This window comes from Amblyomma maculatum, chromosome 3 (assembly GCF_055883805.1).
Source record: "Amblyomma maculatum isolate TAMU_Amacu chromosome 3, ASM5588380v1, whole genome shotgun sequence".
Classification (NCBI taxonomy): Eukaryota; Metazoa; Arthropoda; class Arachnida; order Ixodida; family Ixodidae; genus Amblyomma; species Amblyomma maculatum.
The window spans coordinates 141,738,579-141,757,648 of record NC_139346.1 but is presented as its reverse complement, the minus strand read 5'-3'; positions in this window follow the sequence as shown (position 1 = coordinate 141,757,648).

Genomic DNA, 19,070 nt, shown 5'->3' with positions numbered 1-19,070 from the left:
TTTCCTGAAGTGCTAATGCGACAGGCGCATGTTCTATCGTTGCGAGGAACTGCTGCAGCACCGGCCGTTTCCTTCGGAATCCGCGACAGTTCCACTGCCATATCTCATACTTAGCCTTGCGAGCCATGTTTACTCGCAAGGGTCTGTTCGATGTTCTGCTGCCAGGCGTTGATGCCTAGCAGCTCGTTCCGGAGTACTTGAGACTCCTCAGCTTGTTTTTGCACTGCCCCCACAAGCGTCTGGAGTTGGGAGGTGATTTGATTTAGGGAGGCGGCCTTCGAATCTAGCGCCCCCTCAATTCGGGTCATCCTTTCTTCTACTGATTTTTCTTCGGAGGGATCCTCGCGTACCTTCCGTTTTACAGGTGGAGGGCTTGCCGTGTCAGTGATCATGCTATCCTCTTTAGCGTTCTGCGTATTGGGCCTGATATTCAGATTAGCGGCTGTGCCAGATCTGGACTGCCCCTGCTGTTGCAGATTTTGAATTTGACCTCGAAGGGAATCTACTACCCCATTAAGATTTTGTAGCATGCTTCTAAGCTGTCTATTTTCATCTCTTAGTTTTGCCAATTCCTTCTGGGAGACCATATCTGCGAAACTCACCCCCTGCTGCTCCTGGCTGCCGCTCCGCCGCCAGGCGTCCGCCGGGTCCCGTGAGCTGGAACATTCCACCAGTTCCGTCTTGTTGCCGTCTAGCCGGGGAAAGGATTCGTCCCTGACCTTGAACTCTCGCCCTTGCTTGCTCTTTGATCTGCTGCGCCGACCCGTTGGGGGTTGGTCTTGAGCTTGCGGCTGTTGATGTTGCTGCTGTTGCTGTTGAGTCAGCTTGTCCCATGCCTTCTTCTTAACGTGATGCGGGGTGCGATACATTTCCTTGCACTTCTTGTCTGCGAGAATATGGGCTTTTCCACAGAGCATGCACTTTGGCTCCAGCGATGCTCCTGTGGTGGGAGCTCCATGCCGCACCCCCTGCATCTTATGTTGTCGGGGTCCGGGCAGACATCTGAACGGTGTCCAAGTCTCCCGCACGATTCACAAACTTCATATTTCTTGCGATAAAGTTGGCACTTCAGAGGCATGCCTCCATAGAAGATCCATCGAGGCACCTCCACTTGCTCGAAGAGTATAAGCACCGTCTTGGAGTCTTTTCCAAGCCTCCGGGCTCCAACTACTCGAGGATTGTTGGGGCAATTCAACATGTCCAAGATGTACTCCACGGAGTGGTATAGAGGTATGCCATGTATTACGCCTTTCCCACAATTTTCAGGAGACGCTAAGTAGGCAAATGTGTCGCTGCGATTTTCTCCGCAGGGGATGTGGGAAATTTTTGAATACTTTTCCATCTTCTCTTTTTGGCTGGTGCCAACCATAATCGAGTTTTGCTTGTGGTTCAGTACAACGACGTCGTCCTTATTTTTGGAGGGATCGAGTCCTGCCGCCATCTTCACCGCGTCTATCGCGGTCACTTCTCCACCCTGTAGCAATTTTGTTAGGCCGCCTCTCGGCCGCAGAATGATTTTGTACGTGCACGGCGGCAAATGCGTACGCAGCGTCTCTATTGATTGGCGTGCTAAGCGTCTGCCTTCCTTCGTCGTAGATGTTTGCTTCGTGTCGCATTTTCCTTCGTCTGTCTGCGCCTCCGCGATCTCGAGTGGTAGCGCCTTCGACTTCCTCACGGTGAACCATGAGCCTTGTATCATGTCCTCGGGGCTTATATTCTCTCCATCAACGATCTCCATGTTTGAAATTTCCTTAGAGTTTGCCCTACTTCCCGCGCCGTGCCGTAGATGTGCGGCGTCGGCGTCAGTGACTCTGCCGCAGCGTTCGCCGCGGCAGCTCGGTAATGGCGGCTCACTAGGGTTAGCTGATCGACGTGGTCCGTGAAAACGAAAAACCGAAAAATCGGCGGGAAACAAGGTTCACTTGCCGAAACAGCTCATGGGCAACGTCACCACTTTATGTTGTTGTTGTTACGAACTTTATTTTTCCACCGATGTAGGAGGCCCCCTACTCCCCGCCCCCGGCACGCAGGCCTATGGGACGGAGGCCGGGGCCTCCGCGACTAAAGACAGGCGAAGTGACAGTGTTTCTTCGCGGCTTCAGCCGCCAGGCGGACAGCTTGCTGCTGGTTGGCGGGGGACTCGCTCCGCAGTAGCAGTTCCCAGGCTTCTCTACTGTTTATGTTTTCCTTGGCGCCAGGGGAATCAAGGCATTGCCAGATTATGTGATCAAGAGTACCCCTTTCTCCGCAGGTTTCGCATTTATCGTCCGCCTTTTCCTCTACTTGCGTGTGGAAAAGCCAGACGGGACTTGGGAAATTCCCAGCTTGCAGGCGCCGCCAAGCGACGGCCTCCTTGTTAGTTAGCTGTTGTTGTTGTTGTGTTGGGTTTTTTGGCGCATAAGCAACTAAGGCTATCATGCGCCACGAGCAAGGTGAAAGTTTTGTTTTGCAAGAAATGGGAAAATGAGTGTGTTAAAACTAATTTGTTTAAAAAATCTCCTTTTAAAAACTTGGGTTGTTTTAGATCCAATGGCTCTTAAGCTGCCAACACCATGATGTGCCTAGCACAAGGTTTCAGTTTCTCTTAGTGACGTATGTTTCATTTTTTCCTACAGTTTGTGTAAAACATTTGCTTCCCTTATGAAACTAAAAACACAAGATAAATCAACAAGTCCATCATCATCTAAAATCAGTTTAGGGTGAAAAGGAATGTATTCTTTGTAAAATTTTGCAAAAATTTTTTTTCTTATCTTTTCAAGACCTGCGCATGTGAATAAAATGTGGTTAATAGTTAGTTCTTCTCCGCATTTTTCGCATCGTGGTTTCTCTTCTTTCTTCAACAAAAAATTGTGTGTCAGGTGCGTGTGTCCAATGCGGAGACGGCATAGGATCACTTCTATAAAACGCTCCTTATGCCGGCACGACATCCATTCTCCCAAAATGGGCTTCACTAAGTGTAGTTTATTTCCCACTTCACTGTCCCAGGCAGACTGCCATTTTTCTTTTAATTTGAGATGTACAAGTTTCGTACAGTCTTTGTAAGGTATGCTTATACTCTTTATTTGCTTGTCGCGGGCTTCAGCAGCACATGTGTCTGCTCTGTCGTTGCCTTTAATGCCCACGTGACTCGGGACCCAGCAGAATTTTACGTTGTATCCTCGAGCTATGGCTGTTGTTATATCGTGTATTATGTTTCCAAGTAAAGGAGCAGCTGCATTTCTGGAATTTAGAGCTGTGAGAACACTTAGAGAGTCTGTAAACATAATGCTGTTTATGACATTCTCTTTTAATATTTTCTCTACGGCAACAGAAATGGCATAGGATTCAGCAGTGAAAATAGACGCACAGTGTGGAAGTCTTATGATTTCCACAGAATCTCCTTGCACAACTGCACTTCCAGTGTACACAGCAGTTTTAGATCCATCGGTATAAAAGTCTGTGAAGTTTTTGTACTTTTCCTGCAAGTTTAAGAATTCCTGAATAATGTGCTCTTGTGGGGTTTTGGTTTTTGGAAACTGTGTGAGAGTGAGGTCACAGATTTCAGGAAGACTGTACCATGGAGGTAGAGGGCTGTTTTTTTGTGCGACATCAGGCAAGGTGTCCAGGACCTGCAGCTCACTGCACATGCTTTCGAATCGCATGATCAGTGGCCTTGTTGCTTTGGGTTTATTTGTGAAAATTAATCGAGAGGGGCAAGTTGTGACAACTGGATAACAGAGGTGTTTTTTCTGTGACCTTATTCTTAGAATGTAAGCACACGTGAGGGCTATTCGTCTGTCTTCCAGTGAAGGCTCATTTGTTTCTACATACAGGCTGCTTATAGGGGATGTTCTGTATGCACCGCATGCAAGGCGCAGACCTAAGTTATGTACAGGGTCCAGTTTTTTTAGATATGAAGGCCTAGCTGAACCGTACACTATACTCCCATAGTCCACGCGGGAGCGTACAACAGAACGGTATACATGTAAAAGACATGCCCTGTCGGAACCCCAATGTTTCCGCGAAAGAACTTTCAGTATGTTAAGAGATTTTGAGGCTTTCTTTTTTAGTGTGTTTATGTGAGGTAGAAATGTGAGTTTTTTATCGAAAGTAATGCCTAGGAATTTGTGCTCTTCTTTTAATGGTAATTCGGTTCTATTTAAGTGCAAGACAGGGTTGTTCTGAATACCCCGTTTGAGTGAAAACATAACTGCCACCGTCTTTTGGGGGGAAAACTGAAACCCATTTTTGTCGGCCCATGCCACTAGTTTATTTATTGTTATTTGTATTTGTCTCTCACACGTTGATATATTGGAAGAGGTGTAGGCTATCTGGAGGTCATCTACGTAGAGTGAACACATAATGGAATTTGGGATTTCATTGGTAATGGAATTGATTTTTACAACAAAAAGCGTTGTGCTTAGAATGCACCCCTGAGGTACTCCATTCTCCTGAATGAAGCTTCTTGACAAGGTGGTACCGAGGCGCACTTGGAATGAACGATGTGAAAGAAAGTCTTTTAAAACACTGAGCATTCGACCACGGATGCCCAAAGCTGCTAGATCACGTAGGATGCCGAATCTCCAAGTTGTATCATATGCCTTTTCTAGATCGAAGAAAACAGCGAGACAATGCTGTCTATGTATAAACGCCTCGCGGACAGTGTTTTCGAGGCGTACTAGGTGGTCCGTAGTTGAGCATCCTTTCTTAAAACCGCACTGATGAATATTAAGAAGTTTACTTGATTCTAAAATAAAGGTTAATCTAGTGTTTAAAATACTTTCAAAAGATTTTGCTAAACAACTAGTTAGGGCTATAGGCCTGTAACTCCCAGGACAGGTCGGGGGCTTGCCGGGTTTTAGGAACGGCACAATTATGGCTCTTTTCCAAGTCTCCGGTATTTTAGCTAGCACCCAGATTTTGTTAAAAAACTTTAGAAGCGCTTCTACAGATGCTTCTGATAGATGGGCGAGCATCTCATAATGAATCTCGTCAGGACCAGGTGCAGTTTTTTTACCGCAAGCGAGAACATCTTTCAGTTCTTGCAGCGTAATCAACCTATTGTAAGGTGTATTCGTGCTGCCCCTCGTAGGAAGCCTATATTTTTCAATCCTGTCCTTGTACTTTAAGAATGTTTTTGTATAGTGTGCAGAACTCGAAATTTTGTGGAAATGCACACCTAATATATTAGCTTGTTCTTCGATGCTTGTCTGTGTATTAGGGGCTGTGAGGATTGGAATTGTGAATGGGGAGAAGCTGCCATTTAGCTTATGAATTTGTTCCCACATTTTTTTTGATGTTGTGGAGCTGTTTATAGATGTAACATACTTCTGCCATGATTTTTTTTCGGCATTACGACGAATATATCGAGCTTTGGCTCTTGCTTTTTTAAAAACTGTCAGATTTTCATATGTTGGGTATCTCCGAAAAATACCCCAGGCTTTATTTTGTTCTTTTTTGGCTTCTTTACAGTCCTGTGTCCACCAGACTTTGTGGTTTTGGTGCACTACGCCTGTGGATTGGGGAATAGATAGACGTGCTGCCGCAAGAATGCATGCTGTAAATATTTCATTCATTTTGTCTATATCAATTTTCTCTGAATATATTTCATTTAGACTGGCTTCTTGCCTGAACAAAGACCAGTCAGCTAAATGCAGTTTCCACCGCCTGGGTTTTGTCGGGATGACTGATGGTGAGGATGATAAGCTGATCATGACAGGAAGATGGTCGCTTCCGTACGGATTATTTAAAACTTCCCATTTAAAATCGGTAAAAATAGAAGGTGAACTAAAAGACAGATCTAAACAACTCGCTTTGCCTGTGGCTGGGGAGTAGTATGTTGGATTGCCAGAGTTTAGGAGACACACGTTGCTGCATAAAATAAAATCTTCTATAAGCTGACCACGAGTATCTGTTTGCTCGCTGCCCCAAAGACACGAATGAGCGTTAAAATCACCAACTAAAAGATATGGCTCGGGAAGCTGTTGTAAAAGGTCTTCTAAATCATCTAGTGTTATCTTGATGTGTGGTTGGAGGTATACTGAACATACTGTGATGGTTTTATGTGTTAATATTGTGGCTGCTACCGCTTCAAGTCTGGTATTAAGAGTCAGCTCCTGAGCAGCGATTCCAGTTTTCACGACGATGGCTACGCCACCCGAGAGTCTGCTGGACAGCTCCCGGTCCCGGCGGATGATTTTGTAATTTTTAAGGAAATTTTTGTTCTGAGGACCTAAGTTGGTTTCCTGGAGACACAAAGCCAATGGGGAGAATGTAGCCAGGATGTCCTTTATGTCGCTGTAATTATTTAGTAGTCCTCTACAATTCCAATGTATTATACACGCCATCTTATTTTATGAAAAATGTGAAAAACTAGATTAGGTTTTTTTTTGGCCCAACGACTCGGGGCCTGTCTTTTTTTTGACGGTCTAAGCTGTGCCGTCGTCCGTCTGACGTCGAAGGCACAGCCCTACCGGGGCTCGTGTCCATTGCCTCCTCTTCAGAGGCAGCGGAGGAGCGCGCCCCAGATAAGTTTTCTTTCGTGTTAGGCCTCGCCTCATGAGGAGAGGCCTTCAGGCTTGTCAACCCGGAGGGCTGCATCGCCTTCTTTTGAGATGGAGGTGGGGGAGCAGCATGAGCCACTTCCACCTGGGGCGCGGGTAGCCCTGCCCGAGGCTCACTCTGTGTGGCCTGGGCAGGTGCTAAATGTTGGTGTGGCACCCCGCGCTGTTGTGCCATACCAGAATAACTTGGTTTTGCAGTGAACTGAAAAGCAGGAGTAGTGGCCAGTTTTTGTCGCGCTTCTTTATATGACAAGTTTTCTTTTGTTTTGATGGTGATTACTTCTTTTTCAGTTTTCCACGTGGGGCAAGACCTTGAATAAGCAGGGTGTTCTCCTTCACAGTTAGCACACTGCAATGTGGTTTCGGTGCATTCATCGGTTGAGTGTTCTTTTGAAGCGCATTTCGCACAAGTTCGGCGACCGCGACAACTCTGTGAGCCGTGTCCGAATTTCTGGCAGTTAAAGCATCGTCTAGGGTTCGGTATATAATGTCTTACACTTATCTTCAGGTAGCCTACTTCAATGGTGTCAGGGAGAGCACTGGAAGCAAATGTAAGGACAATGTGCTTTGTCGGGATTTCTTTGTTTTCTTTTCTTATCTTAATCCTCTGGACATTTACAACGTTCTGATCAGCAAGTCCTTCTAACAGTTCATTTTCTGTCAAGTGTATGAAATCATTTTCTGAAATCACACCTCGGACAGTGTTCAGTGATCGATGAGCAGTGATCGAGACAGGTATGCCCCCGATAGACTCAATGTTGGACAGTTTCAAGTATTGCATGTAGTCTTTCAATTCAAGCAGTAGGTCTCCACTTGCCAGTTTTTTCACCTTGTAACCTGCACCTAGTGCACTTGTCAGTGATTTCTCAACTATGAATGGGGAGATAATTCTCGCTGATTTTTGCTCTTCTTCACTATGTATCACATAGTACTTTGGGAAAACTTCTTTGTTTTTTTGGAAAAATTCATGGGTTACATCGGTCCGCCCTCTTTTGAGAGGGCGATCAGTTCCAGAAAGAGAAGCAGCCATAAAATGTGATATTTTTCGGCCAAAGTGGCAGCCACCCACCATGGAGCCCAACAAGGGGACGGGAAAGGAGCTTGTACAAAGAGTCCTGGCCACGTCAGCTGTACACTCTGACTATAACCAAATACGGCGTAACGCAGGGTGGTTAGCCACACAAGGTTAACCCTCGCCGCCAGGAAAAAGGAAAAAGCGAGAAGGGAGGAGAAGACAGGAAAGTTCTGAGAAAGAGGATAGGAAAGTGAAAGATGGAGGGGAGGATAGGAAAAGGCGACTGCCGATTTCCTCCGGGTGGGTCAGCCCGAAGGTGCCGTCTATGGGAAGCGTGGGCCAAAGTGGTGTGTTGCCTCCACCGAGGGGCCTTAAGGGTCCAAACACTCGGCATTGGCTCAACCACCAGGATCCCCTTTTCCCCAGACACGACGATGCCACGCACGGCTAAGCGTGGGTGCTCGGGGTCCGTGGTGTCGCACAAAACACACAAACACCTGCTTTAACAGGTGCCCCCTGCGGGGTTGTTAGTTAGCGTTCGGTCCGATGGTGGCAGGGACCTTCTGCTAAGTCTGTAGTGTTCTAAAATTTCCTTATAAGTTTGCAGCGTCTCGTCCATCCCATCGCAATCAGGCGGCTCTACGGCTGCCCGGAAGTAGAGAGCTCGGGCTAGCTCGTGCGCCGCCTCGTTGCCGGGGACGGACTCGTGCGCGGAGGTCCAAATAATTCGAATCTTTCTTTCAAGTTTTCCTTTCTCTAAAATTTGGCTGCCTCCGTCGAGAACCTCCCTTTTCTAAAGTTCCAGACAGCTGTTTTGCTGTCACTAATAACTATGCTGGCTTCCGTTCCAACGCAAGCGAGCGCTAATGCAACTTCTTCAGCCGTGTCTACATTTCGGCTTCTAACGGACGCGGCGGCGGCGGGCACGCCGCGGCCGTTGACGACCACAGCCACCGCCGCCCCCGACTTCCCGCTAGCCGCGTCCACGTAGGCGACCTCCCCCGGCTTCATTTTCCCCGCTTTCTTTGCGAGCGTCTCGGCCCTCTTTTGTCTCCTCTCCTTGTTGTACGTAGGGTGCATGTTTTTAGGTAGGGGGGGCACTATTATATATTCGCGACACTCTCGTGGAATGTCTACTTTGTGGCTTGTTCCTCTATCTGACTGCAGTCCCACCCAGCCGAGGATGGTTCTGCCCGTGGTGGTTCTGCTCAATCTTTCTAGTTGCGCCATGCGCACAGCCTCCGCTAGTTCCGTCCAATTGTTGTGCACCCCCATTTCGAGGAGGCGTTCAGTCGAGGTCGAGATGGGTAGTCCCAGAGCCCTCTTCGCGCATCGTCTGATGAGTGCGTCTATTCTCTGCCTTTCGTCTGATCTAATGTTTAGGAATGGTGTGGCGTAACATATGCGGCTAGTAATGTAAGCCTGCATTAGTTTCAGGAGGCTTCGTTCCTTAAGGCCCCGACCCTTTAGTGCGATTCTCCTGAACAGACCCGTGACTTGCGTGGCGTACGCGTTCAGTTTCTTTACCGTTGTATCGTTGTACCCGTCTGCTTGTAGAAACAGCCCCAATATACTAATTTGTTCGACTTTTGGCACTATTTGGCCGTCTACTGTTACGCTGATGTTTATCTGGCGTTTACACCTGAGCGCCTTCGGGTTGTAGATAAACAGATAGATAAACAGGAAGCAGGGGTACGCCACAGGGTTCGGTGCTGTCCCCGTTCCTCTTTAATGTTGCCATGCGAAACCTCCCGGCAGAACTGAGGAAAGTGGAAAACTTGAAATTCAGTATGTACGCGGACGACGTCAACCTGTGGGCAACCCAGGGGAGTGACGCGAGCATCGAGGAGCGCTTGCAAGCGGCGGCGGACACCGTCGTGTCCTACGCGGCCGAAAGGGGCCTCTCGTGCTCTCAACAAAAAAGTCACCACTTTAGTCTTGTTGATGACGTAACCACAGTCACCGGTGAGATCAGTGATGACGCAAAATTTCATTATGGCCGCCGACCAATAGGAGCAGGGCAAGTTGAGCGGTTTGAGACTGGTTTTGTATTGAGAGCGTTACAGAATTCCCCCCCAGGTGGGCTCGCTTCCCGTAAATTCTGAACCCCGAAACCTAGCAGTGGCCTGCAGCTAGGCCTAACCGCCTGAGCGCGGGCTTCGGCCCCAGATCCAGGCGTATGCTACCACCTACATCAAGATGGCTACCGTCACGGGATACGACCCCGACGCAATGCAAACTTCCACAATCCAGGTGAGCGATTCTCCAAAATTTAACGCCTACACGGAGACGCTACTCGAAAGGCAGAAAGAGATATGGACCCAAGTGCGTTCCAGCCAATGCCACGTCGCAGCGCCAAAAGGTCAGGAAGCGTCCGGCTCTGCAACGACAGACAGTTCACCACGGACGCGGCCGCCCCGCTGGCGTCCTTCAACACAGGCAGAGATCAGCAAGGACGAAGCAGTCGTAATTATAAAAGCCAAGGATACCCTCGATCTAAGCCAATTCAAGAACAGCGGAAAAATCAGCCACGCGCTTCGTGAAGCTACTGGAATTCAGCCACAGGCGCGCTTACTGAGCATCTGGCCCGAATGGAACCAGAATCTCATCGTCATAGGAGCACGCAACGAGGAAGCTGTCCGCAAGCTCTGAACATCAAGCACATTAGGGTCGGAGGTAATCTGTACGCAGTGACTGCATACCTCAAGCCTCAAGATGCGACATGCAGAGGAGTCATTCCTGTCGACTTGGAAACCACGGAAGACGAAATCATGCAAGCCATTTACTCTCCACAAGCTGCGGTCATCGGCGTTTGCCGCCTTGGGAAAACAGTCATGGTAGCCCTCACATTTGACGGGCACAAATTACCCCGACACATCTTCTTCTACCAGCAAGCGACCCCGGTCCGGCTATACAAGAAAACCACACCGACGTGCCTGAAATGCGGCCAGGTAGGCCATCGCCAAGACGTCTGTCTTCATCCGGACGCGTCATGCTGCCCCTCCTGTGGTGTTCAGAACCCATCTTCTGGCCATGAGTGCACAGTTACCTGTTTCACCTGCGGAGGCGATCACCTCACCAACTCAAACAGATGCAAACTTAAATATAGGACACCAACCCCCCGAGGTCAGCGATCTGGCACCGATCAAACCAGCACCCGCTCATCCAGGGACAGACAACGCTTGCAGCACCATGAGCCACATAAACAGCAGCGCCTGCGGTCGTCCAGCGGAGGCTCTGCAAACTCCCAGCGTTCCAGTACTTCACCCGGGCGGCGAGGCGGCAGTCAAAGAGAAGACAAGCGAGACGGCTCAGCACAAAAGGTGAGCTGGGCTAAGGTAGCCTTTACTTCCCCTCAGTTGTTGGCACAAACCAAAATGCAAGATAAGCTCAACACGCTCGAAGCCGAAAACCGCCGGTTAAAACAGCTCCTATCTCAACCCCAAAACAACACATCACCGACGCAAACCAACCCCCTACCCTCCACTGACACTAGCGCCTCTCCACTCGCACCCAACCCCCCTACCATCCGATCTGAAGCCACAGGGGAACCCGAGCAGTATACCGAAATTAAAACGTGGGTAACCCAGGCTATAGATAACCTAAGGACAGAACTTTTTCAAAGTATGCCGCAGATGATTCAGGAGGCTATGCAACCAGTCGTGCCACAGATGAGGAAGAAATTAAGCTCTTACTAGAACCTATATTTCAAAACCAACGAGTTCACGACGCAAAGATAGCGCGCCTACAACAGGTGGCGGAACTCATGCGGTCTGCCTCCCCACGATTGAAAGGCTTCCGTCGCCGACACGCTGTCGCGGACGAAGACTTGGAATCCTGCCTCGAACCCACCCTCGAACCTATGCGTTCTATTTCCGAAGAATCTTCTCCACCTGTACCATGCCTACCGCCCGGACAGCAACTACCCAAAACTTAAGCGTCCTACAGTGGAACTGCCGCAGCTTCCGCCGTAAGAGAGCCTCACTCCAACAATAAATTGATTCTCTCCCAAACCAACCAGATGTCATCGCTTTACAGGAGGTTAACAACTCCGCAAAACTCATTAATTACTCCACACACCAACGCACTGAAGCAACTTGCATTATGGTTCACAAGGATTATACTGCACTTGCTTTAGATCTATAAGAAGAAGATGATGTAGTGTACGACTTTGTACAAATCCTACCTAGACACCGCAACGGTACGGGCACCTACATTCTCAACATTTACAGTAAACCAACCCAAATTGCCTTCCCTTGCGCCAGGGTGTTCACAAAGGCACTCACTGTCGCCTAAGGAGCTCCGCTCCTTATTTTGGGCGATTTCAATGTGCAACACCCGTCCTGGGGCTACCCGAAAGCAAACAAGAGAGGCCGCATCCTAGCAGACACCATATCAAACCTCATGCTTACCATGCTGAACGACCCGACCCAACCTACTCGACTTGGCAACAGTGTCACGCGTGACACCAGCCCCGATCTCACACTAACCCACGTCGGTAAAGCTTGCCTATGGGAAAACACACTGGGAACTTTAGGCAGTGACAATTTCATTCTGATCATCCATGTTGCAAGCAAAACGCATCGACATATGCGCGGTACTGCCAAAATCACTGATTGGACCGCGTTTCGAAAAGAGCAAGCTGACCTTGATCACCCAGATATCACCGATTACGCTTCCTGGGCATCGGACCTTAGGCACCTGTCCTCTAAGTACACCCGAACCCTGAAAACATCTGTAGACCGCCCTGCTATTGACTCCCATCTCCTGTACCTGTGGGACGCCCGCAGAGGCCTGGTGAAACGTTGGCGCCACCAGCGTCACAACAGAACGCTCAAACGCCGTTTCGCAACCCTAACGCAAGCTGCAGAGGACTATGCATGGAACCTTGCTCAATCAAATTGGCTGACAAGATGTGATTCCCTGAGTGGTAACCTTAGCTCGAAACAAACTTGGAGCTTACTCAGATGCCTCATTGACCCCAACAACTCCAAAAGCGACCAACGCCGCAAGAACCTTGCTAGGGTTCTACATGGTTACCGCAGCTCCAATAGAGATCTCGTACAAACCATCAAACAAAAGTACTTCTGCACCACATATGTTATGTTGAGGCAGAAAACAGTCGACACGGACCCCCTCCCTCCCTATAATTGGCAGCCAAACGAGAAACTAGATGCGGAATTCACCGTCAAAGAAATACAGGCCGCCATCCTAGCCATGCGCAGAGGCACAGCTCCTGGGAAAGACAAGATCACGGTGGGACTCCTCGCCAATCTCTACGACGCAGCCCTCACGCAGCTTGCGAATTATATTAACAACTGTTGGCGCATGGGCCGGCTGCCAAACAAGTGGAAGACTGCGGAGGTGCACTTCATCCCTAAACCGGGCAAACCCATAAATATTAACACTCTACGGCCCATCTCTCTCACCTCCTGCATAGGGAAAGTTATGGAGAAGGCGGTACACATCAGGCTCACCCGATATCTTGAAGAAAACGACTTGTACCCACACACCATGTTCGGATGCCGGCCTGGCCTATCCGCCCAAGATATACTCCTCCAGCTTAAGGAAGAAGTCATAAACTCCCCTAACAAGCCTTTCTTCAGGACAATTCTCGCTCCTGACCTCAAGGGGGCGTTTGATAATGTAAAGCACCACTCTATTTTGGAGAATATGAGCCACATCAATTGTGGTGCAAGGACCTATGCATATGTTCCTTCACGGTCGTACCGTCTACGCCGACCTCGGTCTGGCAGAACCCAGCCAAATACATCTAGGCACACGCGGCACGCCACAGGGTGCTGTTCTATCACCCTTACTTTTCAATATTACTTTAATCAAACTCCCAGCCCAGCTAAATCAGGTATCGCATCTACGGTACGCCTTCTACGCGGATGACATCACTATTTCGACCACGGCCTATTCTACCGCGGAAAACAAACACCGCCTTCAAGAGGCCGTAACCATCGTGCAAGCCTACGCCGCTAACTGCGGCCTTACTTGCTCCCCCGAAAAGTCGGAGTTGCTGGTACTACACAGCTCCTGCCAACAGACCCACTGTTGAAGTCAACCTCAATGGAAACCCAATACCACAGAAGGACACCATCAGGGTTCTAGGGCTTTACATCAACGACAACGGCAGAAATGTGTACGCCCTCACTCGGCTCAAAAACACCAGTCGGCAGGTTGCGCGTATGATAGCCAGGGTCACTACCAACGACAGGGGTATGCTCGAACAAGACACCCTGCGCTTGGTTCAAGCATTCATCATTAATAGAATTGTGCATTCGACACCATATCTGCACCTCAAAACGGGAGACTATAAGCAAATCGACTTCATTATACGAAACGCAGTTAAAAAGGTGCTGGGCCTGCCCCAAAGCACTTCCACAGAACGTCTTTTGCAATTAGGGGTGCACAATACAGCCGAAGAACTCCTTGCCGCCCAACGCGCCACCCAGATAAATCGACTAGCAGCACCCCGCACGGCCCAGACCGTTCTTATGGACCTTAACCTGACTAGCCAGCAAGGTCTCGTACAAAAACAGGCTATACCGCCCGGGTGGTCAGACTCGACATAGCCAATCCCCTACCCCGCAATATGCATCCTCTATTCCACCAAGGGCGCCGTAAGGCGCGGGCCAAGTACATCCAGGAAAAGTACGGGACGGACACTGAATCCTACTACGTAGACGCAGTAAAGTCAGAAGCGGGGTACACGGTAGCGGTTGTGATTCATCAACAACAACTGGTTGATGCCCTCACCATCTGCGATGACAATAAGAAATGACGGAGGAGGTGGCCATTGCTTTAGCCCCCACGCATACCACCTGCGCCTATATAATAACAAACTCTATGGCTGCCTACCGCAACTACATCAAAGGGCGAATATGTCCCCAGGCTGCCAGAATATTGGAAAATTATGGACACCCCGAACAAGACAAATGCCTCGTCTGGACACCGGGACATCAAGGCGTGGAAGGGAACGAGTGCGCCCATGCCGCTGCCCGAGCTCTCCTGCCCCGGGACTCGACCCCTCTATCCTCCACACCGCCCTATCCCGGCCCTCTGGCGACGTATGCGGAGAGGTTACAGCACTGCAGACTCTCTCGCAGAAAATATCCACCCCCAGCCAAGGGGCTCTCCAAAGCGGAGGAAGTTAGATGGCGACGCCTGCAGACAGGTACATATAACACACCAGCCCGTTTAAACACAATACACCCCGGGTTCTGCGACCCCAAATGCAAATATTGCGGGGAAAAGGCAGGCCTGCACCACGTGGTGTGGACCTGCCCACAGAATCCTCCAGATGATCCGAATAAAAATAAAGTTAAATTGGTTCACAGGAAGGGAAAGGCGCAGTAACTGTCACACTTGCTCTGTGGACACCCGAACCGCGCCGTAAGGGAAGGGAGGAAGGTGGGAGTGAAAGTGGAAAGAGAGAAAGGGGAGCCGTAGTGGAGGGCTACGGAGTAATTTCGACCACCTGGGGATCTTTAACGTGCGCTGATCGCACAGCCACTTCTGTGCGATCAGCGCACATTAAAGATCCCCAGGTGGTCGAAATTACTCCGTAGCCCTCCACTACGGCTCCCCTTTCTCTCTTTCCGCTTTCACTCCCACCTTCCTCCCTTCCCTTACGGCGCGGTTCGGGTGTCCACCGAGCAAGTGTGACAGTTACTGCGCCTTTCCCTTCCTGTGAACCAATTTAACTTTATTTTTATTCGGATCATCTGGAGGATTGTGTGGGCAGGTCCACACCATGTGGTGCAGGCCTGCCTTTTCCCCGCAATATTTGCATTTGGGGTCGCAGAACCCGGGGTGTATTGTGTTTAAACGGGCTGGTGTGTTATATGTACCTGTCTGTAGGCGTCGCCATCTAGTGCCAACAATTGAGGGGTGGTAGGCTGCCCTATCCAGCTCTGGACTAGAGGCCCAACGGGCCCTCGTGACACGTGCGCGGGTAGCAGCGGCAGCCGCTGGAGTCCCGGACTAGGGACCCCACCTACACATCTCCCTCCCTTAAATATACTTAATAAAGTTTTTCACTCACTCACTCATATGAGCTCTGTAAAAACGCAGACTGATGCAAATTTCTGACAACAGCAGGCTCACGACTTACTGGAATCGACTGCGGAGGTCACCCGAACTCCATGCAAAGCAGGATAAGGCAAGTGGCCTGATTTTGGGCACTTCCAGAAATTATGTGTCTAGCACTGCGGCGGCCGCGACAACCCTTACGCCGCCGCCAGCAGCCACCATTGGACGACCGCGGTCGCTTAGGCTCCCGCGCGGCCGTGCCTCGCCCTGGGATGACTATCGTCGAAGTCGATGGCGAGGACATCTCGCCGGAAGAGCTAGGCCGCAGCAGGGATAGGCGCGAGCCCACAGAAAGCGAGGAAGCAAGCACGTCAGCGGAGATAACCAAGGAAGCCAAGATGGAGGAAGGGAAGGCAGCGAGGAAACCAAGATGGCTCTTCGAGTGGGAAGGAAGATGGCAGAACGGTCGGTGACATCAAAAAAGCTGCGTTTGCTTACGGAAGACATTAAAATCGTTGTTCGCCAGAAAGGTGGACTCCATCTTGGGTTCCTTAGAGGAGAGCAAATTCAAGAGGCCATATAGAACGCCGCTGCGCTCAGTGCCGAAGAAACACAGGTGGACACCATTTGCAAGAACGATAAGTAGAACGCCATTTTGGTTAGCACACCCAGTAGGAAAAGAGCAGACCGCTATTTGCTGATCAAAGAAATTAAGATCGAAAAAAAAAAGAGTTACGAGGTGTCGTATTTCACGGCTGCGGAGAACATGCGGAAAAGGAATCATCCACGGCATTCCGTTAGACCACAACCAGGAAGAAATCGAAAGAATCAACACGACAAAAACCCAGAGATTCTCGCCGCTTAACATATGGGAAAGACGATATCCGTAATCGTACTTTTTGCGACGGACAGGGTGCCACGGTACGTGATTTACTCGTGCGTGCCGCACCGCTGCGTGCTACACAAGTATGAAATGTGTCGTATCTGCAGAAGCATGGGCCACCGAGGTGACGTCTGTACTGATCCGAACAACCCAGTATGCCTACGATGCGGCCTACAGAGCCCTCTCGAGGTTCACCGGTGTGACCCAAAGTGTCAGGTGCGTGGCAAAGGGAATCTCATGGGCGCCAAGAACTGCAAGGAATGCTACCGAACCGCCTACATCGTCAAGAAACGAAAGTGGGAGGTGAAACTGTGAGCCAAGGAAGAAGAATCGGAGATCAATGACGTTGGCAAGCCGACAACGCAAATCGAGAACCTGGGGACGGGTGGTGGTAGTGAAAACATTATATGTACAGAGAGGTATAGACACTAGGTGGGATGCCTGGACAGGCACTCCATTGGCGTTTGCCGCAGCCCGGGTTACGGCGCTCGACTACTGTTCCCAAGGACGCGGGATCGAATCCCGGCCTCGGCGGCAGCTTTTCGATGGAGGCGGAAAGCAAGGCGCCCGTGTGCTGTGCGATGTCAGTGCACGTTAAAGAACCCCAGGTGGTCGAAATTACCGGAGTCCTCCACTACGGCGTCTCTCATAGCCTGAGTTGCTTTGGGACGTTAAACCCCACAAACCAACCAACCATCTATAGGGTGCAGCAGCCGGACTGGGTCGCCTCCCAGTTCTCTCGGGTGGGGTTGGGGATGGGGGCCAAGATGGGCTTTTCTGGCAGGCCCACACCATGTGGTAGGTGTCAGACACCTCCCCACAGTGCGAGCACAGCCCGGCCAATTGTGGATCAAAATGTTTAAGAGTAGCCGGGCACAACATTGTGTTGGTGAGCAGGCGCAGGAGCACCCGCTGTTAGCCTTCTCCAGCACTTTACACGAGGTGGGAAGAGTTTAGTGCGTGGATTTGCAATATTCACATATTTCTTTATATTTGTAAGCTGGGCTGAAATCACAATCCTGGTCCGCGTCGGGTCCCGTGGGAAATACCCGGAGAGAGAGCGCGCGGGCGGCGGCGGCGGCTGCCTCATTCCCTTGGAGAACTTGGTGACCTGGAGCTCAAACGAGAGATCGGTACGCGGGATCCGAATCTCGACTACAATTTTAGTAGATGCGGTAAGCTAGGGGAGCAGTCCACCCTTGTTGGACGTTCCGACAAGCCCCTCGAGAGTCTGTTAATTATTATGTATTTGGAGGAAGAGACAGAGGCTGCGAGGGCGATGGCAACCTCTTCTGCGTGGGATGGTGACTGGGCCCTGAACGTATAGGCCGTTTACTGTTTTGCCCTTGTGGGTGACCGAGGCTGTGTACCAACCCCTAGGGTTCGGGCCGGAGAAGTCCACGTAGAAAACTCCTGGTTTGCTTCCATAATGGCGGTCCAAGGCTTCTGCCCGCGCCAGGCGCCGACCATTATGGTCCTCTTTGGACATGTTGGCGGGGAGACGCCGCACATGGAGGGCGCGTCTCCATTTTTCGAGAATGCGACATCTCTCCTCTGTGAGTTGGGTGTGTTGGATTTGAAGTCGGGCACGAAGACGGCGACCCGACTCGCTTTGTCAGACGCATGAACTGATTGGTGCGGTGGGATTCCCGAAGCTCCTTGAAAGTATTCACCACACACAGCGCCTAGAGACAGCTGGTAGAGATGGAAACCGGGAGGTCCAATGCTCGTTTCATTATTTTACGCAGGATAACTTCCAGAGTATCCTCCTGATTACGCAGGTGGAGGTAGGGAGTCGAGTACAAGATTCGACTGGCCACGAATGCGTTCGCCAGCCGCAAGGCCTCCTTGCATCGTAACCCATCGCGCTTGTTGGAAACCCGGCGGACCATGCGGCCCACCTGGTCCGCCACCTGCCGGAGCTTGGTAAGTGTTGTGTCGCATCATCGCTGGTTGTGTATAGAGTCCACGAACTCTGATTTCCTTAGATTCTTTAATGGGACCTCTTTGCAAGGAGAGATTGATTTGAGTCGAGCATGAGAGCGAGGGGTAACGATGCACGAATTCATATTTCTGCAGTGAGCATTGGAAGCCACAGCCGCGGGCATAGCGGTCCACTATGCTAGCAGCCGTTTGCAGGCTGGTCTCCATGTCCCAAGACGCCCTTGCGTGGCCCAGAGGGTGGTGTCGTCGGCGTACAGCGCGTGCTGCACCCCTTCGATAGCTAGAGCCCGTGCCATAGGGAAACGAGTCTGCACCCAACAGAGCAAGTAAGCGCATCATTGCAACGTTGAATAGCAGAGGAAACAGCACTGCGCCTTGCGGAGTGCCCCTCGTGCCGAGCAAAAAAGGTTCGTGTTGTTGATCCTGTATTCGGATATAAGACAGTCTGTCTGTAAGAAATTGATGTAGTTGAAAGTGTTCATACGACAGTGCGTGAGTATGACCTCGTGTGTTACGTTGTCGAACGCCCCTTTGAGATCCAAGGCGAGGACAATTTTGTCGTTTCTCGTGCATGTGATGGGGTTCAGTGTTTCGCGGTCAGTTGGAGCAGGACATTCTGTGCGGATCTGTGTTGGCGAAATCCGAA